The sequence below is a fragment of the Triturus cristatus genome, chromosome 7 (genome assembly GCF_964204655.1).
Source record: "Triturus cristatus chromosome 7, aTriCri1.1, whole genome shotgun sequence".
Classification (NCBI taxonomy): Eukaryota; Metazoa; Chordata; class Amphibia; order Caudata; family Salamandridae; genus Triturus; species Triturus cristatus.
The window spans coordinates 1,835,165,427-1,835,192,909 of NC_140590.1; the positions used below are offsets into that span (position 1 = coordinate 1,835,165,427).

The 27,483-nt window shown below is 46.1% G+C and overlaps 1 protein-coding gene across 2 annotated transcripts in view; it reads right to left on the minus strand.

Moving 5' to 3' along the window:
- Positions 1 to 27,483, minus strand: part of LOC146813353 (transient receptor potential cation channel subfamily V member 6-like) — a 183,755-nt gene that overhangs the window by 124,303 nt on the left and 31,969 nt on the right. The window contains exon 1 of one of the 2 annotated variants that reach the window (XM_085620167.1): positions 9,793 to 9,813. The exons of the other annotated variant lie outside the window; for it this stretch is intronic. The gene's annotated coding sequence lies outside the window, so the exon portion shown is untranslated. Of the gene's footprint in view, positions 1 to 9,792; positions 9,814 to 27,483 lie in introns of those variants that run through there. 2 annotated transcript variants of the gene reach the window in all.

Consider the following 27,483-nt stretch of genomic DNA (forward strand, 5'->3'; position numbering starts at 1 on the left):
CCCCACAGACCACTAGCAAGGAACAACGGGTTCGGGGAAGGCCAAGGAGAAAAGGGAGAGGAAGACGGGGTGCAGACAGCAGGAAAACAAGACCAGTGTCACGGAGGTGACAGAACACTACCAGCAACTGACCCACAAGCAGATCATTGTGAATGCAACCGGAGTGTCGAGGAGGCCAACAGAGGCCAAGAGACGCCAGCATGAGGTGGCAACCTAAACCAGGTACAAACCCGCAGCCAACAGGAAGGCAGCAACGGCGACAGGAGGTGGCAGTCCAGCGCCACAGGAGGAGCTGGAGGAAACCCAGGCCACAGTCATCAGTGTGGAGATGGTGCAAGGAGTAGGGAGTACGGACACAGCTCAAGAGGACCTGGCAACATCAACAGGAAAAGTAACGGACAGGGACTGGGTGGACGGGGGGAGATGGGCACAATGACACACATGCACAATGAGGTGTAGCACACTGCACACCCACAATCAGCCAGGATCATGACCCTCATCCCCTTGGCACACTGCAGCACACACACATACCAAGAACAGCACACCCACATCGACTTCAACATGGTACAATGCACATAGCCGACACAGCAAAACAGAGGACACAACTGGCTCCGCACATGCACAGAAACATGCCTACTACATCTGACCGAGCTGGAAACTGTGAAATGGAAATGTACGAGTACAACCTCACATCCGTCACCAGGACCCGGCCAGCCAAGTTACTCAGAGGAGAACACTGCCCCTGCAACAGACCACACAGCAGGAAGCACCCACAAGCACAGCTGGCTGACACTTCACCCACCTACACATGGCACCCCAATGCCATGTGTCAGCATGCCAAAAGGAGGTTGCCCAACAGGTGCGGGTGGGTGCTGAACCCAAGGAAGGTGAGTTAGAACACATACGTTGGTGTCTATCACCCTCATGAACCACCAAGACCCCACAAAGGAGACCCACACTGCCATAGAGACACCTGCAGATGCACATTCACAGGAAAGAACCATGCCCAGGGGCGTGAAAATAGCAGTCACACACCCACGTTGGCGTGGCGTACGACGGCCCTGGCCACTCCCCTTACCTTCGGGTTAGCCCTGATGCAGATGCAGTGGGGTGTGTTACACCTGCATCAACTTCCTCATCAACGTCCCAGGTCTCCCACACTGCCTGAGGTGACAGTTGCGTCCACAGTCCACAGTTCAATACCCAGTAATGGTTCCGAGTGTGTAGCTTGACTACCACCTCCAGTCTGCATTCCTGCCTTGGGGATGTTGCCTCCTGCCCTCCCATTGTCTGAGCCACCTTCCGTCCACACACTTGACACATCTTCCTCATCATAGTCCCAGGTCTTCCCCACTGCATGAGGTGACAGTGCTGTGCAACATCTCCACATCACAAATTTCAATCACTAACGGACAATGGCATGCGATGCACTGAGTTACTGGCACCTGGAGTGCTGAGCAGGGTATCAGGCCAATGATGGCATCCACGACAGGCTTGAGCAACTCCGTAGGTCTGTCAGGACCACTGGTTCAACTCTGGCAGATGGCGTTTGGAGGTGGTCCTTGCTGTGGTGGCGTGTGCCTCCTGCGGTGATGCGACGTCCGGGCCGGTCAGGACACTAATCTATGTGTGGGCCTGCTGGCCCGCAGTTGAGGCCGGAGGCTGAGGACAGCGCAGGGCCACAGACACATGGCATTGATCACCCCAAGACCACCGTCACAGAGGTCATCCAATATATCAGAAGAAGGGGTCCCAGACCTGACCAGCAGAGTTAGTGACCCTGGATGTACTGTGGCCGGCACAGGCACCAAGCCACGGGACAGTGACTTGCGGTGCAGTCAAATGGGCCATGTGACCTGGGCGTGTCCCCATCAATGTCCGAGGTGTATGTTGCGGAGGGTTATGGGGGACAGTGAAAGGTGTCCGCCAGGGCATGGTGCCAAGGTTTGATGTTATCCGGAAGTAGCAAATGTGGGAGTGGAAAGCGCAACCCTCGTTCTCACCAACAATTCGGTATCAGCTACATGAGGATTTAAACTAGCCCCTAGTCCACAGACACAAACGCAACCAATGTACGACCATGGAGTGTCCATGAATGTCAGGGAATAGACTTAGTGGCACAGGTGCTGAGCAGGGATGCAGTCTGCGATGATGCCGGTACACTGACATGAACTCCACCATTGCCAGATCAAGACTCTGTGACCTACTGGAACGCAGTGTAGGCCGGAGGCAGCGGTGAGCAGTGGCCTACAGCCACGTGTGGTTGGCTGGCGAGGCACAGAGTTAGTGCCACAAGGGCAGTTGCCGGTAGTGTTCAATCACCTCCGTAATGATGATCTTGTTCCCTCCAGACTGCAACGCGTCATCCTCTTACGTCTCTCCGTGCGTGCGATGACATGTATTCTGGCTTTTAAATAACCAATGTTCAATTCCAAATCTGTGACCCACTCATGCGCAGTGTGGGCCGAAGGCAGTAGTCCGCCAAGGCCCACAGCCACGTTTGGTTGCGATGCCATGCACAGACTTGTTGGCACCACATCGAAGTGAGTATAGTGACTTGTCCTATGCCTTAGATGGTGTTCAGTGCCATGGTGTAATCAAGACTCAGTCCCAAATGTGTGACTTACCTGACCGTGGTGTAGGCCTGAGGCAGCGGTCAGCACAGGCCATTCACCGAGTGTCGCCTGCATAGGTTGGATGGTCCCACCGGCCTACGTAGTTCAGGTTCAGTGGCACCACATGTTCGGACACCTCCGTGTATGTGACCCGGGTTTCATACGGACTGAGCCTCTTAATCCTCTCCGTGCGACCACTGGTGTGGATTCTGCTCTTCGTTATTTGCGCCTAGGTGCTGGATGTGGGACCTACTGGTCGGCAGGGTAGTCCTGGTCCCTCATCCACGTATCGCTGGCTGGTGCTGAACAGGGTTAGTGGCACCACGTGTCACAAGTAGCCCATATGGAACTATGCCTCACTGATCAGGTGGGGCCTGGTGCTTTTGTCGCTGGTCCGAATTTGGGGTCACTGCCATTCATGACTCAGTACACAGTTTCACATATGTGACCAACTGGGCCGAGGAGTAGGCCTGAGGCGGCAGTAGAGTACGTCAACGAAAAAGGACTAAAGCGGGCCTGTGTCGTGGAGGCCGTGATGGTCTGAGGAGGCTGCCAAGGTCATGGGACTCGGGCCTGGAGCTTGCGCCGGCACATGGTGGGCCCTCCTTGACACACGCCGGTGTTGGCAGGTGATCAGTGAGGCCTGGCTGCGCAGGGGCGTGGTCCATCGTGCCGGGGTCTGGCAGGCGCACTGTGTCTCAGGCAACTCCACTCATGAGGACAGCATCGGCCTCGTGGCCGGGTGAGAGGCGCCGCCCTGGCAGAGATGTTGGGCTTTCCGGAAGAGGAACATGCCCAGGGCTACGTGCTTTTTATTCACACCCCTAGGTTGGCGTGGCGTACGCCGGGCCATCTCACTCCAGTCACGCTTTGGGGGGGGGCCTAACAGGCAAGATTTCCGCGATGTCCCCCACTGGCTGTGGTGACATGGTTGCGTCAACTGTCCACTACACTTCATACACCAGAGGTGTATGTCACCATGGATATGGGTGTGTGGTGCATACTGCGGTCTGTCCGGCACATCTCCACCACTCTTTGCATTGTGTACTTTCCCAATCATGGTACTACTGCATCCTTCACACCTGCCTGGTTGCCACCTCTCCCCACATTCGGCTGTGGTGTGGCTGAGGTGCCATGCCGTGGATGGCTCATGTTCACGGCTTGGCAAGGTAACCATTGTGAGTTGTTCTGTCGTGTCTGGTGGGTGGGCATGTTGTTGTGCATGTTGGTTGTGACTTCATGACGTGTGCATTGCCGGAGTTGTGATTTGCATGGTTGGGGAGTTGAGGTGAGTGGGGTGTTCATTTGGAACTTGCCAAGGGGCTGTGGTTTTCCCTTGTTGCCATCCTGGGTTCGCTGGTTGATGATGGACGGTCGGAGGATGAAGGAAATATGCACACTGGCTGTGTATTTGAAGGCGACAGTGGTGGGGGTTCCACGGGGTTCTGTTGTTGCCTGCACATTGGGGTGGGACGTGTGCTTTCTGTTGAGGTGATTGTGTGCTGTGTCACAAGGTGGCCCAGTAGGACATGTGTGCTGGGGGTTTCCCCCAACACGTGTGTGCATCCTCCTGGGGCGTATGGTCCTTGCTTGGTCTCCGGCGTGACCAGCGCATTGTGTTAGATGTATGGGGACTGGGGTACCTGGGTGATGGTGATGTCCAGGACAGGTGTTGGGGACTTGGATGTGGCTAGCTGTGAGACTCCTACGACTCTGGTGGGTGTTGGTTGGGGGGTGCCAGGGGCCAAGAGGTGCAGCCAAGCCAGCAGCTTGGTGTGGGGTGGGATGTTGGTTGTCCGCTGTGTTGGTGCCGTAGGCCTGTTAGGCGTTGATGGTCAGGATGAGTAGGATGGTTGTCCCTTTCAGCCTGTGGTGGACGGTGACATTGTCAGATGTTGGGTCTGTGCGGCTGGCACGCTTCCTGGGGGTCTGCTGTCTTTGTCTGCTCTGCGTCTGTGGTGGTCCGGCAGGCGGTGTTCCGGGTGGGGGTTGGGGTCCTGGGGTGGTGGCGGTGGGTGTTGTGGCCCTCTTGTGTGTCCGGGCCACATGGTGAGTGGCTCCATGGCATCTGTTGCCCTTCCGATGTGGCCCTGGGCTGTGCTCCCTTTTGTGGGGCAGGCTGCCATGCGACTTTACACCAGGTCAGAGCGGGTGTAAATTACCTGATGCTAACGCGGCTTATCACCTGTTTTGTGTTCTTATCGCAGATCTGGCTGGTCGTTGAGAATATTGAGGTGTGGTGTTGTTGCGGCTTTTGGCACGGGAACGCCCACTCTGCATCTCATTAGCGATAGTTGCGGGCGTCATCTGCGGCGATGTTTTTTGCGGCTGCTATCGTGGGTAAACTGGTGTTGTGGGCTGTTTACACCAGCTTGTGAATGGGGAGGTATTTTTATCACGACTTTGGCTGCGATAAAGTGCCGTTAATTCAGCTATAGCTCCTTGTGAATATGCTCCTAAATCTGCTGAGCAGGGTGACTTGCAGCCCGATGAAGATTGGACTTCTGCCGACCCGGCGAGGACTTCGAGAGACGTCGACCCCTGTGACCGTGAACTAAGGAGGAAGACCTCTGCCGACTGCACACCATTTTCAGCATCCTTGAGCATTTTCAGATTTGTGTATCCCTTGCATCAGGACAAATCAATAGAGGTAAATGGCAAGGGACCACTAATGCAGGAACTGGATTGAAGACTGCTTTTATTGAGGTGGCAACTGCTTTGTTGGACCTTGCTAGTCCCTTTAACTGTCTCACTGCTGAAGTTGGTTACCCAAAGTAACTCAAAGTAACCACATTCCACTTTGTGAACGTTTCTAAGCATCAGATTCGGTGAATTTGCCAAGGCTTTTTCATGGTTGCGTGAAAAGTCCTGATTCATTGCTTCTTGTAAACTCTATATTTACGGATCCTTCGGTGGATCTTTTCATTTTGGTGTTCATAAATTCATAAAAATATGCTCCATTTTTTAAAATTGGTGTTGGATTTCTTGAGTGTCTAATTTCTTCTTCAATAGTTTTGGTGCTCTGTAAAAGATGTACCCTTGTTTCTTTGTGAAACCATGACTGCTTAGAGCCGCAGCTACCGTGGGTTGAGCTAATGTTTAACAAATGAAACCTGAGTGGTCCTAAAGGGGTTGGAAGTGTATTGCACGGTGAAGTCGCACAACCACACCATATAATACACCCCATTTCCTTAAAAGGACCAAAACAGTTGTAAAGTAGAAAATACAACACAATACAAATCTTATTGAAATTTATTGGAGCAGAGTACATTTTAATGAACAAATAGACACATAAATAACAGAAATCGGAGAGTAGAGAACTGGACGTATGATTTTTCAAAGATTTAAATATTTCAGTCTCCAAAAAGCACAAAGCTCCAACCACAGATATCTTATTGACATAGACTAGGTACAAATCTAAAGTTAAGTCTAAGAGCAATGAAGCATGGCTTGGATACAGGGACCAAGTTCATCCCAGTGAAAAGGTTACCTGGTCATTTTTCTTGATAAAAGTCCTCGTTGATTAGGTGGGGCTCGAAGCTTGATCAAAAGAGGGGATCGTAGACAGTGGCCGGCTGAAGAGCAGGTCCTTGTTAGGAGGAGCCTTGGCTTCAGCAGGAAGTTCAAAGCTCTCAACTTTGAAAATTAGAAAATTCGGGGGGGGGGGGGTGAAGTCTGAAGTTTGGGCCGAGAAAGGTGTCAACCTCGCTGTTGATTCCAGTGAAGTCCTAGGATTCAGAAGCTTCTTGAAGTCAAGATCCTTTAAGTAGAGCAAACCAGCAAGTTGAGTCGATGTCGATGGCTCAGAGAAAGTCTAGTGGCAGCATTTGGTTCTTTTAGAGAAAAGTTCAGAAAAAGATTCCAGTCTTGCAGTTCTGGAGGCGGAAAGGGTGCACTCTAACACCAGCCAAGGGTACAGACCTCTTGGGCACCACTTGGGGGCTGGCACTCAGTCTCCCAGTAGCCACTAGCAGGGTCCAGGACAAATTCAGAAGGAATTGATCAGCTGGGCTCAACAGAGGCTTGGGCTTCTTGCAGCTTTTGGGTTCTTGGAGTTTAGCAGGAGGCTAGCCAACTAGTCACTGGAGTCCTCTCTTCTGTCCTGGGCGCAAGTGGGAGTATGTCCAATCTTGGGGGTTCTCTCCACAAGTTAAACAGCAGGTGCAGTCCTTCTGTTGTCTTTCACAGGTCCAGATGTGTTCTGAAGAAGGTATCCAGGGGTGCTGTTTATATGCCTGGCACCTGCTTGTGATTGGAGGAGACTCCCTGGCCAACAGGGAAAAGGTTCCTAGGGGCAACCCTACTCATTTTCAAATCACTTCTTGTGGTTGTAAGCAGTCAGGTTTGCACAATCACATAGTGCATTTTTCTGCCAAAATCCAACATGACAGAACCTTTCTTCCCCTGGGCAGAACTCTGGGCACAACCCTGAGGTGTGTCTAAGGAAATGAGAAACTTCCCCTCCAAACCATTTCTCAAACATGTTTTCTCCCCACTGGGATTAGAGCCATTCTGATATTCCTTTGTAGCTTGTGCAGTTGGTGGACACCTTCCCCAGGCCACCCTGTCAGGAGGGGATCACACCTCTTCCCCCCCAAAAGCCCTTTTTGTTCCCTTTCCTGAGAACCATGCACACCTCTTGGCAGGAGGGACTCAGGCTGCCAAGTAACAGTTGGGCATTTGCTCTGAAAAAGGCAACCATGGGGTTTTAGGTAAAAACATTGTGACTTTTCAAAATCACAATTTCTGATATAGTTAATCAAAATGTTGTTTCGGCATTAAGTAGGGTTTTGGTAAGCTAATAAAATTAGGGCCATATTCATGACTTGGTTTGCGTGGCCCTTGCACCATGCAACATGGTGCACAAGCGATGCAAACCTTAAGTGATATTTTTGAAATTGATTTTGCGTGGCTTTGAATGGCTCCAAAAATATGCAGTAACGCAGCGCAAATCTCAGTTTTGCAATGATCTGCCCTGGGTGGGCATTCCATGGGCGTTGTGTGAGTGTTTCCATGCAACTCCCATGGTTTTTTATACATTCCCAGATTTACAAGACCTTGTAAACCTGGGAATGTGCAAAAAAATATGCATCTCCCCAGGAGAGGCGCAACAAGGAGAAATATACTTATTTTTTCTCTTTCTATGTGAACTGCATTCTGCAGCACAAATAGAAAGCAGAGAGAGCCTCTCGGGATTGTTTTTGTGCAGGAATGTGCCCTTTTCTGCACAAAATAATCCTGCCTACAGCACAGGCACATGTGCAGCATGGTGCAAGCATGCCTGCGCTGGTGCTAGACTGCCAAAAAGGCACCAGTGCAAGGGAAAAGAACAAAAGTGCGCTGTAAATACAGCGCATTACTACCCTTTCCCTGTGACTTAGGGCAGCGCAGCAAGGTGACTTGCTGCTCTGCCCCGCACCACTAAAGTTGTAAATATGGCCCTTAGTGTTAATAGTATTTCCTAGCTAGTGCAAATCTGAAGTTAGCTGTATTAAGTGTAATAAAGTAACCCAGAGTTTCATATGGCACAGCCAGGAAGGATACAGTGAACAACTGATTTGGGGCCTTTTTCACTGTTGGGATATGCAGAACCATTAATACATATGAAACACTCTTAAATGCTAGATACCCTGCCTCACGGCTATTAAGGCTTACTTACATCTGACTTACTACTACTTAAATGGAAGGTTTAGGCCTATTAATGGGGTGATTTTGACAGGTCAACATGGCAGTTTTAGAGCTGCCATGCTAGGGTTCTGTGGCAGGCCTAGACTCATGTTTTACATGGCCACTTTAATGGGGGCTCACTAAGTGCCCCAGTCCACTAGAGACATCTACCTTAAAGGACGGGGGTACACAGGGTACCATATACTAGGTACTTACATGTAAAGTAAATTTAACCAATTCGACGCGTTTTTAGGGGTAATAGCACATGCACTGGGGCCTGGTTAGCAGAATTCCTGTGAACAGAGTCCAAAAACCAGGAGCATCAGTCCAGACAAATGGGAGTGTTCATGAAAAAAGGGGCATTATTTTAGAGGGAGAAAGAGCGGATAGCAATGTAGGTGAATGTAGTAGGTCATGAAAAGGCACGCCAATAAGTTATTCTCAAACTGTTTCCCCATGACCATATGTTCTACAAGTAAATCTTGTGATTGCAAAATTAGCTCATTAGCATGAGAGGAAGATGTGAAATCTTTGTAGAGCTAAGCATCATCTGTTGAGGATGAGCATTACATCTAACAGGTAAACCATGACATGAAATGGCTAAGTGATTGGTCTAATCTGAAATCAATAAATAGTTCAAAACTTGTATGCTCTCTTGGCCCCTTTAGCAGTATTTAAATTGAATTCAAACTACTGGGCCACAAAGCTGCTTCCAATGTTCAAATACACTTCAGAATATAGATGTATTCCTTACTATGGTAAAGTGGTATATAGATACCAATTGAGGCACCGGCAAAACCGTCTGCCTGGTATTTTGATTTCTGACTAAAACATTGGAAAAAGCCTGCTACTGTGCAAAAGATAAACAAATGTTTCCTCTATACAATGGACCTATTATAAGTAAATTATTGGGTGATAATTGACAGTACTTTTGAGATGTAAAATGGTCCCTCGTGCAAGCACATCATGGTGGGTAGAATGGTACACCGAAGACCCAGTAATACGATGTGAGAGGTATACTCATCTGGGTGGCTTCAAAGTCCACTGCATGTATATTTTAAAGAGCTGGTAACAATAGGTCAGGCAGACCACTATGCAGTGTAGTCAGATCTTAAAAGTGGGGGTGCCTATCACTAAACAGCTATACGTTTATTGCATCGCTTGATACTGAAATCAAATTATTTGCTAAGGCAAGAGATCAGTAATTGATTGTTTGCATGAAGATCAATAACTCAGTTCCTTGTTATTGAAATGGTGGATCCATAAGCAAAACTACTAGCAGTTTCACACAAAAAACGGTGTTGTTATGTTGTCTGCACGGCAGCAATCGATTGAGTAGACAGGTCTGCACTATCTGGAGGATTCCATCATTTGGAGATGAGCCAGCTATCCTTGCCTTGACTGAAACGCTCCAGTTAGGGTCATGGTCAATGAGCCAAACCTGTTTGAGGGGATTACCAGCACCCTGGATAGCAACTGAGTACGGGCTCAAAGAAGGACGTATTCTTACCTTTACTCATTTTCAATTAATCAATCAAGTATTTATAAAGTGTGACAAATCACCCGTGATGGTCTCAAGGAGCTGGAATTGCTGTCTGCTGCATGTGAATTGTTCATTCAAACAGCGAGGTCTTGAGTTCTCTCCTGAATTGCTGGAGCGATTGGGCAGTCCTGAGGTGCGGTGGAAAGTTGTTCCAAGCTTGGTCACCTGGTGCGAGAAGGGCTCGTCGGATCCGGGGCCTGTCTGTGAGGAAGAGGGAGGCTGATCATAGGTGTGTGGTCAGTTGGTTGCTGGAATGTACACAAGGCTAATGTGTCATCACAAATGCAGTCCGTTAGATGCTTTCTGCCGAAGTTTTGTGGACAACCCATCTCAGTCCTAGCATATAAAGATGACTTGATTCTAATGGACCCGAGACCAGCAGGATGGCAGCAATTACTAGACCACTTATCAGCATACAACACCATTAATAATTTAGAAATTAGTGTAACGTAAACCAAAGTAAAATGATTTGGTAGTGGCAATAAGAGCATTCCTGCTGTATAGGTACATCTAAGTAGGAAAGGACCAAGAAATATAACAATCTTGGCATACGGTTTCCTGTCACTCTGAACTAGTCTCCACATTTGAGAGATCTGGCCATTAAAGGTATGAGAACTGTAGCAGACGTGAAGATTTTCCAATCAAAATTTCCCATCATTTAAAGCTCTCTTATGTAAAATAGCGGCTACGCTATTAAATGGGCCCATGGACTCAGAGAGAAAGTGCATATAGGACTGGATCAGCTGAAATGCAAAGCAATCCGACAACTTTACATTTGTAGCAGGATGTAACTTAATCTCTCCCACAATTAGAAATAGGATTTCCGTCTGTATCAAAGTTATGAATGTTATCAGAATTAAGGGCCTGATTATGATCTTGCTGGACAGGGTTACTCTGTCACCAACGTGATGGATATCCCGTCCACCTAATCATAATTCCATAATATCCTATGGAACTTGTAATATGGTCTATGCAGTGCTTAATTTGTAAAACATTAAGTCCAGGTGCTCTATTTTTTGGGAAGGCCACACCCATTTCCCCCCAGCTCCACCCACTTTCTTCACTGGCTCCACCCACTTACTATATTGGCCCCACCCACGTCCACAACTGGCACAGCTTAAAGCCAGGTGTAATACCCCATCTGAATTCAAGCAAGGGAGACTTCCTCAAGTAAGTTTCTGATAGGCGGTTCAAGCCACCCCCAAGAAAATGGTGAAAAAAAGGAAAGCAAAAGGGCATTTAAAGCACAATTTTTTAATGAATTAGCTAAAATAACTAATGCAGCTGATGCAACTTCTGCAACATAACACAGTGGTTAGGGTTGGCTTAACTAATAACAATTTATTTCGAGCCAAACAAATCCTTTTTAGTAAAATTAGGATAGTCAAAGACTGGGAAAAAAACATAACTTTCTAACCTGTACCATGCTGTTTGCATCTAGCGCTTTGATGGCAGTTCATAGCTCACTGTACTAGATCATGATTGTAACGTATGGCAAAGGATCTCTGTGGCAAAAGCAGCATCCCAGTGAGCTGTGCGCATAAAATACTGTTCTGTAATCTGCGTAGTGCAGGTTCTTTGCAGCAGGCATATTAACCCTCTGCACCAACTTAGAGGAGTCAACACTGTCACTAGACAAAACCTTGTTCTCTCTCCTTTAGGTACATTATTCACCAGAGTTACGTGGCACATTTATTGAGGCCTTAAAACTGTTGGATATACACAGAACTCTGCATTGTTTTTAAAACTACTCCACAGCTACAAAAGTGGCCCCCCACTCTTCCAGCTTTCCAGTACGGCTTGACCGGCCTTGATGTAGATCATGTATTAAGGACAGATGGAAGTCTGTGCTAAAGGGTGGTGTCACATCTTTACATTAGGGACAAGTAGCTCACGATGTGTAGCAAAGAGTAGTCTGCCACCGTTTGGTGCTATGGAAAAGAAGCACAACGTGTGCAGTAAGGACAGCTGACACCGTCTCTGCATCTGAGGAAGGTGGCCGGCCTCTGTGTTAAGGGCCAGCACATACCTTTTCCCTAGGGCTCCTCTTATAACCCTCACTGTCCCAAGGTATCTCACACGCCATCGTCCTCTGTAACCACAAGGTCCTCGGACCCCTCGCTTATCCACAGACCCAGACGTCTCTATGGACCTACACCCCCACTCCCTGACATTGCAGCCCCAGAGACCCTGTTATTCAGATATTGTTTACTTACAATTTTTAAAACAGGAAGTGTCATGTCTCAAAGCTTTACTTAGAATAGAATGGCCAGTGCTACTGAATATTGGCGTGCAGAATGCAAAGCTACAAGGGTTGGACTGGCCTACAGGGCAATCAGGTAGGGACCGATGGTTGGGTCTGACAGGTCAGTGTGTGGGCCTTTTATTTTTGGCTGTTTCTGGGAGTGTTTATGGTCTACTGAGCTGGGCTTTTCCTGTTAATTTCCTTGGTATTGAAACAGACATTATCTGCAGCAAGCTCAAATCCATGCCAACTTACATAGCTTGAAAATTACCTGTATAACTTGTTTTACAAGCTGAAAGGCTGAAGTTGAAGGTTGCATACTCTTGAATCCACCTCATGCCTTTTTAATCCAACTCCAAAACTCTCGCTGCCCCTTTATCTCACTCTTGCAGGTTCCTTCTCAGCCCTGCTTTTTTCATTTGTCACAGTTTTTCCTGTCTTATTAGTTTTGATCTATCACTAAATCTTTCGATTTCCATGCAGGCCAGTCCACCTCAGGGATCACGTATTCAAGACAATAACATTTAAAAGTGCACTATTAAATAACAAGCATTTGCAATGCAATAGGTCTCGCATTTATCAGAGTTGGAGCTATTTGCATTGTAAATGGCAATGTTTTTTACTTATGGTTTTTTTTGCAGTGGAGTGATTATTTAAAGAAAAAAGCATGTTTGAAAACCCACCTCTGTGGTTTTATACCCCCCGTTGGGTTAAATATCCGTACCATATTCCAGACAGGTCTTCCTCATGCTCCCAGAATGCAAATTCACCATAATGCTGAATCAGGAGTTTTAAAGTATGTCCCATAGCAACTGAGCACTGGCCTTGTTTGGCTTTATTGTGCTACACTGCTCCAGCAACCAAAATGGCGTGTACCAAGGAGCATGCTACTATAAAGTACTGTTCCATCTGTAACCACACTATATATTTTTAGCACTGTGGTGTGGTATTATTTTTGCTGTTATTTAAAAATGCATCATGAAGTGTTTAATTTGTGCCACTATATGGCTCCGGCACTTATTTGTAAACACCGACAGGACATGGTGTCACTGTGTGTGTATTTTTTAGTAGAGTCTATTAGTGAGACATGTGGTTATTTAATATACCTTAAAAATATTAAACTAGAACTTAAACAACACGTCTACTTCAAGGTGAGTGAGTCCCCAATACATAAATACCTGTTTTCTTCAGGAGGCTTCACTGAGCTTTTGAAAATGTGCGGACTTGTGCACAATTTTATCTTGGCAAAATGCACAAATTACACTTTCACGCATCTTGTATGTTGAGCAGCACATCCCAAAAACCATATGTACAGGGCTTTAAGTGGGATGAAAAAACTGGGGAGGAGGGCTCTCAAAGGGGTGTGGCCAATGTACTAAAACAGGCAAGCTAAAAGTCTGTCCTGAGCATAATGTGCCTGGTATTCTGCTGCTTCTGTCATTACATCCAGATATGTAATACAAAATGTAACATCACACCTTCAACAAGTCAGGGCTATTGGCTTTGCCAGTGGTTGTTAGTTGCATAAGATAAATAATCAAAAGCTATGGCTTCGTTGTGTATAGTATTGAAGATGCCTCAGTTTTGAAACGTTGAGTCTGTGAAAGAACGCGTCTCTTTGAAGTTATATCAAAGGCGTTGAAGGGTAGTACTGCCGCAGAGCTAAGATTTTTTTCACCATGAGGGCAAGAATGGAGAGCCCAACAGAAACCCGTCTCAGCACCTGTTCTTTAGAACTGCCGGTGCTGAGCACTGAAAAGACCCAGCGCCCTTAGGGGCGTATTAGCAACGGCCAGCGATAATTATCGCTGGCCGTGCTTAGCGATAACTTTCTTATCGCAGGCTATCTCTGGAATGTATCGCCCTGGTAGTGCGTTATTAACAACGCGTTTCTCCAGGGCGATAAAAATTCCAGAGATAGTTTTTGGAACATCGCTGGTTTTCCAGCGATGTTCCCTGCAAAACGGCGATAACCTTGCTGATACGACCCTGTGGTCGTATCAGCATAATCCACCCCCTATGTGAAGCATAGGTAAGTCTGGATTTTAGCAGACGTTAGATTTTGGAGAAAACTGCCGTTTTCGACAAAATCTAACATCTGCTAAAATCCTGTGGGCTGCCTTGTAAATATCGCGATGTGAACATCAGCGATATTTGCAAGGTAGTCCATCCTGGGAACGCCCAGTGACGCCCACTTTGCATCTCATTAAAGATGCAAAGGGAGGCATTGGGAAAAAGGGTGCTAACATGCGATTATGCATGTTAGCACCCTCTTGTAAATAGGGCGATATTTTTATCTCTGCTTTTTTGGCTTTTTAAGCCAAAAAAGTGGAGATAAATCCCTTGTAAATATGCCCCTTAAAGCTCTGCATGTTTGACGCTTACGGGAAATCTAATTGGATACAAACAGTGTGTATGCACCTCACTCCCTCAGGAGCTAACAATCAGAAACCTTTCACTGATAGAAAAAAACGGAGCTAATTCATTTCATTCCCCATTTGGTGCGTGAGTATCAGGGAACGGAGAAAAATGAATTTTCTACAATCAAGGCCAAAACATATATCAAACTAATTTCACATTTTTGTTCTGTGTATATAATGGATAGAGAAAGAGTGCAGGCTAGCACACCCCTAAATTCACATTTTCCCCTTCACGGAAGTCTCTTGAAACCAAGAGGCCCACTACAGAAACTTTCCACAAAAAAACAAGAACATTTAATTGACACAATTCAGTCAAACTGCGTGTGAAATAGATAATGTAGAAAGTGGTATTCACCCAGCAAGGCCAAAAGAAGAGGTAACTGGTTTTTTTTTTAGGTTATTCATTTTAGACAATATGTTTTTGCACGTTTTTGTATTTCTGAAGAAGCAAAAATAGTGCAAACTGCGCTGCTTTTCTTTTTGACTGTTGTTAATGGATAAAATCCCTCTGAATCTTTGCATTAGGCAGAAGCGTGCAAATTAATTTGCTCCATTCTTTAGCCTTGTGGGATAGCAAACTCGGAAGTGGTATTTGCTCCACCAAGGCAAAAAAAACATAAAGAAAAGCTCAATATGAGGCTATTTCGCTTCGAATAAAAATCATACACTGAGAGGTTGTATACAGCCTTTCAGTCGTTAAAGCTGAGACAGCTCGAACAGCGTCTTTTGTCCCATTCGAAGTACCAGCAATGGTGCAAATGAAATATGATTTTTTGAAAGGACATTATGGACCACAAATTGTTTTGTATCTTTTTTGTATTATAAGTGTACATTGGTTTATAATCAATAAATATAACATTCGTTTCGTAGGAAATGTTACTGCTTCTTTCACGTGTCAATATCAAGTTCACCAAAAGTACGCAGCAGATAGGCGATTGTAAAGTGTGCATTGAAGGAATAGCCATATGCATGGTTTAAGGGAAGGCTTTGGGGCATATCAGCAACAACCGGCGATAATTATCGCTAAGCGCACTTAGCGCTAGGATAATTATCGCCGGCTAGCGTGGATTTTTATCACTGAGAGAGCGTGCTATTAGCAACGCTTATCTCAAAAGCGATAAAAATCCTAGCGCTAACTGCCAAACGTGAGATTATCGCTGGAAACCCAGCGATAATCCCACGAAGTCTGGCGATAGCTTGCTGATAGGGACTCACAAACTTAGCCATGATATCCACCTTCCATAGGATATCATGGCTAAGTCAGTTTCAAAGCAGGCGTAAGGAAAGTAGCAATATCAGAGGTTATCGCTACTTTTCTTGTCGCTCTGCTGCTTTGCGTGGGGCTTGATAATAGGAGAAATGTCGCTTAGCGACTTTTTTCTCATTATCCTGGGGAGGAACGTCCACTTTGCATCTCATTAGAGATGCAAAAATGGGCGTTAAGGGAAATGGCGATGAGGCAAGGTTTCACGCGATAGTGTGACCTTGCTGATAAGGCAATAAAATTATCGCCGCTTTTCGACCAAAAATGGACGCAAAAGCGTCGATAATTTTTTATCGCCTGTTGATGATATGCCCCTTTATTGGGCATTCTTGAGTGACTGCAAGTTTATTTATTGGTTTAAGAGTCTCTGTTCCTCTTAAACCCCTGCCTTCTTTATTGAATGTCTGGGCGCTCCTTTGAATACGGCCCCCCCTCACATACCTTCCTCATTCCGCGGAAAGCTGGGCTCTAAATGTGACACGTGGCTTCTGTGCCTTCTGTCCTTCTGAACAACTAAACTAACACCACCTTGAAGGGAAAATACATTTATCATTTTCGGTAAATGTTCCTCCAAGGGCGCTGCTAAAAGCAAAACACCAAAAAGTTTTCTTCTGCTTGCGTTTGGATTTTTCAGGTAAAGCTGCTTCGGGAGCACATTAAAAGTTATCAGATAAAAACCGGGGTTAAGCGATTTGCACACATGTTTTATTGAAGCCGTCCACTGATGTGAAGGGGAAATGCATTTATCGCTGTCGGCAGTAGATGGGAAGACTTTTCAGGTAATGCGAGGAATCACAAGCAATGCAATTGAAGTATTTCCACTGGCCGGTGTATTAGGACAAAGCAGTAAAAGAAAGGGAAATCCTCTTTATGGGAGGGCTAAATTCAGAGCTTCGTGTACTTTATAAAATTAAACAATCGGACCATAAAGTGAACAATGAGGTGCAGAATCACAAGACAGCAAATGCATTTCTGACATGAAGCAGAGGAAGACTGAGCAGACAGGAAAGCAAAGAAAACAGAACGAGCGAAGACAGGCAGGGTCTGACATTTGACCCCAGTCTTGGAATTTACAGCAAACATGAGGAGATAAGGACAGGACCAAGAGTGTCAATTGCTTTTCAAGAAAGAGGAAAGTAGTCCCTTAAACACATGATAAAATGGTAACCAGTGTATTTATATTGTACTTAGTCCCTGCTCTCTGGGAGTGGTAAACACAGTGTGAGGCACGACAAATGCATGCCATGGACAAATGAGGAGAAAGGAGCGTGATAATGCAGTCAGCAAATGGGAAGCCTCTGGGTAGGCTCTAACCCCACATAGTAGATACAAAATGTCTCAAAGAGACAGCGCAGGCGCTGTCTAGCCGAGACCTAAAAATGAATGTTTGCAGATTAACTGTTTCCAGGACAACCAACACTCTTGAGGCCTCAATTACTAAGGCATCCCTGCGCCCAAGGTCAGCGAGGTGTCAGGGACCTGTCTTTCAGGTGTAAAACGACCTTTCAATCACAGAGCAAGGAGTTCACCATTACTCCGTTGCTTCCGGTGCTCTATCTACATCTGCACACATGTAAATGGTAATGTGTGTGCATTACTAGGAGTTCACCCTTACTCCATGGCTCCCAGTGCACTATCTACATCTGCTCATATAATGTAATGTGTGTAACATCTACATTCTAGGATTCAGGCTCCAGGTGTTTTCATGCCTTGAGTAAGGGCAGCGCTTTCACCATCTGTGTGCAGACAGAAAGGAGGTACTGCTGAGCACATTAACAACAAAATGAGCGCACGTCTCTTCAAACTAGCAAACCGTGATCTTTTGGAGAAAGTCAAACAATATTTTTTGAGAAATTAATCAGGACATCTAAGGACACAACGAACCTTGAGAGATTGGATGTCCCATTAAAGACGGGTCCATCAAATTGTTACTAATCTGTTAATAGAAATTTTAAGTTTTCCTGGGGTTTTTTCTGTTTTTGAAATACACATCTGGTCCTGATGAAGATGGCAACTTGGCCATCGAAACGCGTCGACCACTGATCTTGTGACATAAAGATCCTACTTTTGTAGTTGTCTCACCAATTTCAGATAACTCTGATGTATTTCGTGTTCTAAATGCTTAGTATATGAGAGAACACAAAAAAAGAAGTCTTTATTGTTTTGGTTTGTGCTTTTTGTGTGAATGTGGAATGTGTGGGTATGGATATGAATGAAAAGATATGCTGTTACAATATGTTTTTTGTATAAATTCATTTGCCCTAGGAATGCTGTTGATATGATGCTGTTTTATTGCAATGAATTTAATTAGTGTTTATTATGTATAAATTGACTATGCTAAATGTATCGAATTGATCAATGACGAACTGAATAAGTTAAATAACAAAAAATAAAATTAACAAAAATTATTATATAAAGAAAATCTTTTGTTTTGTGTGTAGCATCATTGCTTTTAGCCCAGATTCTTTCCCTGGTACAATTTATTTGTTTGTTTCCAAGAAAAGAGGTCGTGAGGGAAGGTTTATTATTTGTTAGTGTCTATTTCCCCTTTTTCCCTGACCTTTAAGTTTATGTGAAGGGGGTCCCATTCTTTTGCTGCGCACGTCTCTTCAACCTCAAGAGAGTGGGCGAGCAGCTAGTGCCCGATCGCTGCGAGAGGAACATTTCAATGATGTCATGCCATCCTTCCAGGGCAGAGGTGATGTGCGAGGGGAGATTTAAAACAGAGGGAGGGCCAAATAAATAATGCAGACAATGTGCAAAAGAACTTGGCGCTCTCTCTCTCCTGGGAAATTCAAGGTGAATGTATGGGGAATCCCCACCTACCACACAATGATGCAACCTGCAAAGTAGCGGACATTTTACATTCATTCCACATTTACATCACAGTTCACACACGTTATAAAATCACTGCTTACAAGGACCACTGCCTTTCAGTTTTTTTTAGTCTGAGGGCTGCTGCGCACCACGCTGCTTGCTTCTTGTGTCATGAGCTGAAAAGCGTTGCAGCTACGCAGTATGCTACGGCGGGCCGTAGTGAAAACACTGATCCCATTGGTCCAACTCAGGACACACACCTAACGATTCCCACGTAGGGACGGGGCGGGTTTATAATATGTTTTGTAAGCAGTTATCGTTGGTAGTGCAGTGCTTGATTGATTGAAGCGACCAATCGAGTGACCTGTGACTTATGATGAGGCAGGGACCAAAGCAGTTTCTTGCACTGCATGTGTGCTTCATAACGCAGGTGCAGCGTCTAATTTGAAATGTTTTACATACACAATTACGTGTGAAATCGGCTGTTCACTGGGGAGACCCATGTAAACTTAGTGAGCAGCCAGTATCGCGTATATACCCGGCCCTGAAAATTAAGTTCCAGTGCTTAGCACCAGAAAGCACCGGCACAAATTAAGCACTGGGTCTATGGGATATCCCAGGGGCGTAACACAGGCCCCTGCATCCCCCGCAGTGCGGGGGGCCCCAAGCTCCAGAGGGCCCCCTCTGCACTGCACTTCGGCCGGGGAGCTCCTGATAGAGTTCGGAAGGGGCCCCTCCACGTACCTTGCAGGGGGGCCCCCTCGATTATCGTTACGCCACTGGTATATCCGTCACATTTCTGTCAGAGTATCCCATCGGCCAATATCGTAATCAGGACCTAGATTACACATATGAAATCAGTAGATCCATCTGTAAGTGGATGCAGTCTAAGGGAAATATTTACAAAAGAAGGGATGGAGCGCAGCGTAAGCCTCGTTGGCTTAACGCTACCCTACTTCTGAAACACAGGGCTGCATCATATTTACAAGTATACGGTGTAGTCCTGCATTCCTCCCTGCGCTTGTGCTACATTTAGTAGCCTAGTCCCAACGCAGGCACCCTTGCACCATTGTGCAAGGGTGCCTGCATTGAGGGGAAGGATTGTTTATGTGCAGGAAGTTGTCTCTTCCTGCACATAAACAATCTGAAATGGCGTTTTGTAACTTCTACGTGTGCTACTTTGTGCAGCACACATAGAAGTTGGAACTCGTAATTTTTTTAATGGTTGTTTGTGTGCAGGAAAGGGACACCTTCCCGCACATAAACAATCAATGGCGTTTTGCTGTTTCTATGTGTGCTGCATAACGCAGCACACATAGAAACAGCAAAAAAGAGGAGAAATAAAGAATTTCTCCTCGTTTCGCATGGGTAAGACCAGGTTTTCCCTGTTCTTAATTTTGGCACTGCCCCATATTTACACCACCTTTGTAAATTTGGGGCAGCATCAAAATCAATGGGTGTTGTGATGGAACACCCACACAACACCTATTGCCCACCCCTTTCACACTAAGTATAGCGTGAAAGGGTGCATAATTTACAAAGCAGCGTTAAGCCACGCTAAGTTGCTTAACACCGCCTTGTAAATAAGGCAAAGCCATATAACCACAGGAACGTCACTAAAAGTGACGTTCCTGTGGCGATAGGGGCTTGTAAATATGCTCCTGAATGTGGGATGAATTAGTAACTGCGCCTGTAGCAGAGAATTGTGCCTCCACTCAACATTTACAATCTAATGGCAGCGCGGACTGATCATGACTGCTCCGTATCGAGCTGTAAATCTATCGCTCGCCAAATAGATCTATGAAATTAGTTTTCAGGAAGATGTGAGTGGACTTGGCTCTGGACAAATTGTTTTACATCTGAGTGCAGATGATATTAAACTTACCAGTTACAGATATTTCACAAGAGGCGTGCCACTTCCAGTTAGAAGGAATTTCATGTGACTAAGTAATTGCAATTGGAATTGTAGTATTTGTAAAACGCATAAAACCACAACATAACGTGTATTTGTAAAGCGCACATTTACCCGGAGGTATCTTGGCGCTGAATAACAGATGTTTGTTGTTACCCAACTCAATGGTACTCATTTTATCGACCTCAGATGGATGAAAGGCTGAGTGGACCCACCGGGATTTGGACCTGTGACCATGAGGTCGAACACAGGGTCCTGTAGTGGATGCATCAGTCCACTGAGCCACCAGACCCGTCATCCAAGTGCTGAGCTGGATGAGAGTGTGTGACGGGTGAAGGCCCAGAGCAGAGGGAACCAAAACAATTCGACGCCTCAGGGGGGGCTAGTTTGGGGATATCCAAGCGTTGACCTGCCTACAGAATATCAGGTACGTATTTAAACTCCTGATGTATTCCAGGAGGGAATTCCATCGCCTGGCGGCCACCCCTGCGGAGACCCATGCTCCCCACCTAGCCTTCCTGAGCCTAGGAACCACCACCTTCCATCGACCCAAAGATCTCAGGGCACACACACCTGCTGCAACCACTGATGCACGAGGATGGTGATGTCAATTAAATGCTGAGAGTTATCCTATATTAATACACCTTGTAACAATGTAAAGAGAATCAGGAAACGTTATTTAATTGACATTCTTAAAGTTGATAGTGTCAGGACAGTAAAAGATGCTGGTAATATTTTGCAATTGTGGAAAGGCCAATAACATGTTTTACAGACTTGTAAAAGTTTGGCCAGAGGCTATAAACACTTTGGAAGCTGTTAGCTAAAATAACACATTGATCGTAGATAAGCCCTGCGGAGACTAATTCATTTTATAGTTCCAGTGAAAAGGGCCCTTATGGCTTTGCCACAGCTGGCAGGATGCTAATTGGCAAAATAACAAAAAGTAACAGCGTAAGAAACAAGCATTGGCAAACCAATAGGTCTCGCCTTTGGACTTATTGGTTTGTCAATACCTTTTAGGCACAGTATAGCTGCTGAGACCTAAAATCACCTTACAGTGTGTCTGGTGACTGCTCCTGTAAAGAATGATTGAAGAAACATTGAATAGGAATAACATATAGACTGTTGGGCTTTGAGTTGCATGTTGGTGGATTTAGGTGCTAAACTAGTGCTGCTAAAGAGAAACATTTGTCCAGACAGTGTTACCATGTGCAAAACTGACTAGATATTGAATTGATTGATTTGATCACAATTATGCAGCATAATGTGCATTTTATTGCTACATAATTTAGTAAACGCCAGCCACATAATGTGGTCCCCTCTTGCCGTATAATTGAGTGGCCCTGCCTGTAAGCTACAGGCTAATGCTGACAGACTGGCTCAGTGGGTTAACGTTCACCACTGAAATATGCAGTGATCTGCAGGTCACGAGTCCCAGCTGCAGGAAGTTCCGTTCGCCTTCATTCTTCTGGTAGGTAGGTCAAGTGTGCTTCGTTAATATGGGCAACAGTAACACCTGTTTTTACAGTGCTTAGAAGCCGCAGAAGTGAGGTATGAGGCTCTTGGGGGCAGGATTGCAAGCCAAATGCATGTGTGAAGTTGTGAGAGGGCAGCATCATCCCCAAGTGTGTACACTGCACTTTTACAAAGTACGTTAACATTTATGTGTAAAGTATCTGAAAAACAACTCTTTGCTTTGCGCCTCGGAATTTTGCACCCCATATTTTTCTAAGTAGTTTAAATGCAGATTGAAAGCCGCAGTGGGGCCCAGTTTGCCTCCAGCCTGTGACAAGGGGCTAAAATGACAGCTGTGCAAAGGTGGCAGGGAGCAGACTGATAATTATGGGATAGATTCTTCAAAGGTTCATGCCACAGCTATATTAACCTAGGTGATATCTGAACCCCGACTCCACAGTGCCCAGTGAGTGCCACATTTCTCGAGCAATGCCATGGGATTTCACACAGCTGCTGAAACAAGTTCTAATTATCCAGTGCTGTATGTCGAGGTCTGGGTTTTTGTTTGCATTCGTCTACCTGTATAATTCAAACATGCATTTAAATACCAAAGCAGCTTTTGTTGAGTGTTTGGCACCTAGAGCTCTTAGTGGGTCGAAGTTAGTGTGAAACACTATGCAATAGGGGCAAATGTAAAGTCCCTGAAGTGGTCAGCCACTGTGGGTCATGCAGAATTTACGCAAATGCAAAACTGTGTTTTTTCTCCTTCCAAAGTTGGTTACTCTGGTGTAAGGAAGGGTGTACATTATGCTTCACACACTTAGGGCCATATTATCAAGAACGGCGAAAACATTATCGCCGCTTTAGCGTCAGGAAACTGCTGCTTAAGCGGCGATAAAGGGCTTCATAGATGCCCTAGAAAATTCCAATAGAATCCCAGGTTCTGGTGTGAAGGACCACAAACCTGGGCTTCTATTGAAATTCTCTAGGGCATATTATCAAGCCCCTTATCGGGCTTCCCTTACCTGATTTCAGGACACGGCTGCAGTCCCTAGTGGCTGCCTGCATGCCAGACCTACCCTATATCACACACTTGTGTTTCTGTGTTTTAAACAAAGACGTGCTATCATGCCGTGAAATACCTGCACCCCTCCAAGGAGCTGACAAGTTGTGGTACAGTGTTTAATCGTCGCGCATAGCCCATGGGAGAAGTGCTCAGGATAATAACAGATGCACAAATTTATACTCGCTCTGTACGGAGTCAAAAAGAATGCTTCCAATCTCCGTCCTGCCCTTCGGCTGCGAGGGATTAACAAACATAAACAAGGACTGATGTGTGGCGAGGCATGGACGGGTACAGACACAGACAACCGCAAGCAGGAAATGAAGAAAAAATAGCCCCCAAAATGAACACATAAAGACAGAAATGTAAACATACCAGTTATGGGGTGGTGCTCCAGGGGAGGAAACAAAACACAAAAAGGAGGAACAAAGAGGCAGAATTAACCAATAACAAGGAAGCATTTTTGAATGACAATCGAAAGGGTAAAGAAAAAGGCAAGGGGGCGGGGTGTAGGCCCACAGAGTGGATACAGCATGTCTTGAAGAGACAGCGCATGTTCTGCCTAGGCTCGACCTAAAAAGGTGAGTTCAACAAAGGGAAAAAGGAAGGGATGAGGGGAGATGCATCTTAAGATGGTAAGAAGGAAGAGATGAAGGAAAGATGCCTTTAAAAAGTGAAGAAGTAAAAAACAACATTGGATGGGTCTCTTTGAGCTTGTTCTGTGTTACAGTGAGGTATGCTGTAATGTCGGAGGAGAAACAGGCCAAGTAGCGGGCCACGAGTTGCTGCTGGAAGCCACTGCAAGTTGTTTCAGGAGATGCTGTGTATGCCGAGGGCAGGTGCAGATAGGTACCGGGGATTAAGCACAGTGTCACGCATGGAGATCCAGGGAGATATGGGGAAGACGCCAAAAGACGCTGTTTCCATCTCTCCTTGCTGTTACCTGTAGCCCTGTTCCATGCTGCTTGTGTTGTGCTTTGCACTTCCCTAAGTCTGGAAACATTCACAGCCAGAGAAGTCCGAGGCAGCTGAGGCAGATGAGGTGGAGCTGGGATTGGGGCTCGGAGCTCAAGGTAGAGTCCTGGAGTGGCCTGGGATTGCGGACATGTGAACTGCTGTGGTCGCCTCGCTTGTTGCCCCATCTGCCTCTGCTTGCTCCCATCCCTCACACATGCCGAGCACTGCCTACTGCACAGAGAAACATCGTTAGGCGTCCAACTGTTGGATTGACCCCTTGTGCCCTGCTGCCCCCCACTGCCTATGATGCCTATCCTTTGCCTAGCCCTCAGGCAGGGGGCACTTACCTACTCTTGGGGAGCAGAACAGCAGTATCAGGACTATTTATACGGGCTTGGGTTGCAGCCACAGCGGGAGAGAGCAAAGCTATTGCAGCATCTTGAGCTGTGCCTGTGACCCAGTTAGCCCTTCGTAGAAGCTCCCAGGTGGTACCTAGTAGGTGGCGGCGATACAAGCAGGGTGGTTGCTTAGGGCTCGAAACAGGGTCGAGCCCAGCCCCACAGAAGCGGCCCCACTAGGCCAGGGTGCAGCTTGCGAGGCCAGTGTTGCTCCCCCATGCCCTTACGTTCCCCCCACCTTCCCAGCCTTTCACAGTGCTTTCCACCTTCAGGCTGTCTCCTTGGCACCACCACAGTAAAGCTCTTGAGGACTACTACAGTAAACCCTTGGGTCAAGAAAAGAAAAAACAATAGCAGCAGGAAACAATTCGGCTGTGCATAGTCCAACGGCCAGCCGCAAGTCAGTCTTCCCTTGAGCCTGGTGAACCCAAGGTCTCTGGAGTTGAGATCATGCATTCAGGAAATCCGAGGGTGACTCCGATAATCACGAGGTGTGGAGATGCACACATGTGCCCACTGCCAATGGCTCGTCTGAGCCCACTTTGCAAGTGACGCAACAGCCTCAGCAGGGTGAGGATCTTCTACCCTCAGGTCCTGCTGTCCAGCAGCCACAGTACTATATAGGCTCTTTGAGCACATTTGACTTTCTAAAAAACCCAGTGGACGCTTTGCTCTCACATGATAAGGACGCAAGAGGCCTACAATCTCCTTTGCAGCCGCACCCCTCTGCTCCAACTGGCCAACAACTGACAGGTGCTCAAATTGTCTGTCGGCCACAGGAAGCAAAAGAGCAAAGAAAAAAGGTCCTTTCAGTTGGGAGGAATTGGCAATAAAAGGTATGGGAGCAAAAGACAAGCAGCTAACCCCAGCAGCAGGTAATCTCATTACAAGTGAGTCAGCTGTGGAAATCCCAGGGCTGAGTCTCACGCAGGCAACAATGGTAAACTCTTTGGAGATATTCACTTTTGGCAGTACAGACCCTAAAAAAAGCAATGTCACGTCTGCCTTTGCTAGTGTTCCGGAAGTACAGAAGGGTTTCCTAGTTACCGCTGAGGTGTACCATTGTCCCACCCACCGGTCTACAGTGCTAGAGCCCTTGATCTTTCCACCTGATATAAAAGGTGATGACAGACACACGCCTGCTGATTTCCATTGTGCCTCCATGCAAACAGTACCAGCAACCGAGACGCTGAACTTTCAGGGTGACGAATGGTGTCCTCAGCAGAACTGCCCTGGCCCATAAACCAGTCTTGGACCGAATCAGCAGCTGCCCTTAGCCAGCAAAGATATGGGTCTCCTCAGCATGAAAGAGCACCAATCTTGTCTCTAGAAGTAACTTCTCAGCTTTCTGAAGCGAGTCCCGAAGTCTCTGACTCAAACTGACTCCCAGTGGACTCGCACGGTTCTCCTCTCTCTGGTATGGAGCAGACAAGATCTAACTTAGATGACCTCCTGAGCCCATCACCATGCCTGAGAGGAGGGCCACGGGGTGCGCGGGCAGCCTTGCGATGATCATTTCAATCGGTACTCAATGCACATATCAGCCAAGCAAACTTGACTTACAGGTGGACATTCTTAACACCAAGGCAATTTACATCGCGGCAATTGACTCCAATGTTGGCGCCTTGAATTCGCTGATCCAACGAGCACCAGCCGACACAGATACACTGCCCTGAGCCTGCTCATGTGGCCCGGTGTCAGACAAAAGAGCTTTTCTCCTTGCTACCCTAGCCACAGTGCTATCAGAAATAGAGTCCCAATTAAACACAAAAACTGGTTACACAGGAATCAGCGGCAGGCCCAAAATACTACGGATAGCACTGCAAACAGAAAGCAGCAAGCGGCGAACACAAATAAGCCCGCTTGACCACCCCCCCAGGACAAACACACAGAACCCTTGGCCCGTCTCCCCCCAGTTTGTTGGAGACGTGCTACCACCGAGAAAGAGCATAAGAGGTGTAGAAAGACTCATCACAAGCAGCTCATGAAAGGAGCCTTAACCTCTCAGCAGGAGCAGATATACTTGATCTTGAGATCAGCGGCCAGGTACATGACAGGAAGGAGATGAATCCAGTCCTGCAGGGTCTCTGCCTAGGGGGCTATCACCATCACTGAGGACAATGGCACTGCGGAGCTTTCCAATGCAGCACCTCCAAACTTGAATCTGACTAGCGAGAGAACTTCTGATAAAAAAGACAATGGCAACAATGAGTTCTCTGTGTGATGATTGTGCGCTCTCTTCTCCTATTTTTTTTACATGTTTTAATTGTAAGTTTTAATTAACTGAACAATAAAGTTTTCATTCATTGATTTGTTTGATGGAAAAAGGGAGGTAGAGGGAGGGATGGATAAAAAATAGAAAAACATAGAAAAGAAGGACATGCAGGTGAAAAGAAGAAAAAATGAAAACTAAGAAGAGAATGAGAAATGGAAGAAGAAAAGAAAAGAAGAAGATTGATGAAAAAAACGGGAAGAAGAAAGGAAAATGCGAAGACTGATAGAAAGACACAAAGAAGAAAAAAGGGAAGAAAAATATAAAGAAAAATACATAAAAAGAAGGTATGTATGAGTGAAGGAGAAATGTAAAATAATAACAGAAGGAAGACATGAATTGTAACAATGGATATAAGTGATGAAAAATGGATTGGAAGAACTGAAAATGGAAAGAGAAAAAAATTGAAAGAATAAAGGAATATTAAAGAGGTGAAACTGAGATGGAATGACGAAAAGTCTAAATAAAAGGAAAGAGAAGAAGAAACTGAGAGAAAAAAAAGCAAACAAGACAATAACAGATAAATAAAGTCAGATGGAAAGTAAGAAATATGGAGAGGTAAAAAAAGATTTACGCCAAATTATGAGTGGTTCATAATCACTGACATATTTATTGCACCAAGTAAACAGCATCACTCAGATGAGGGTATTTACCAGGTGTGGCAGACATCTCCGATTTTAAGTTTTACTAAGAAAAATCGAGAGCTACATTTGGATTTTTTTGCATTCTGGCTGAAATTCTGCACATATTGGAACACAACGGTCATTTTCTCCCAGTTAATTTCAGTAAGTTTGGCAAATTTGAAATTTGTTGAGCGAATAGTGTTCCTATTTCCCATCCATATACAAAGAGACT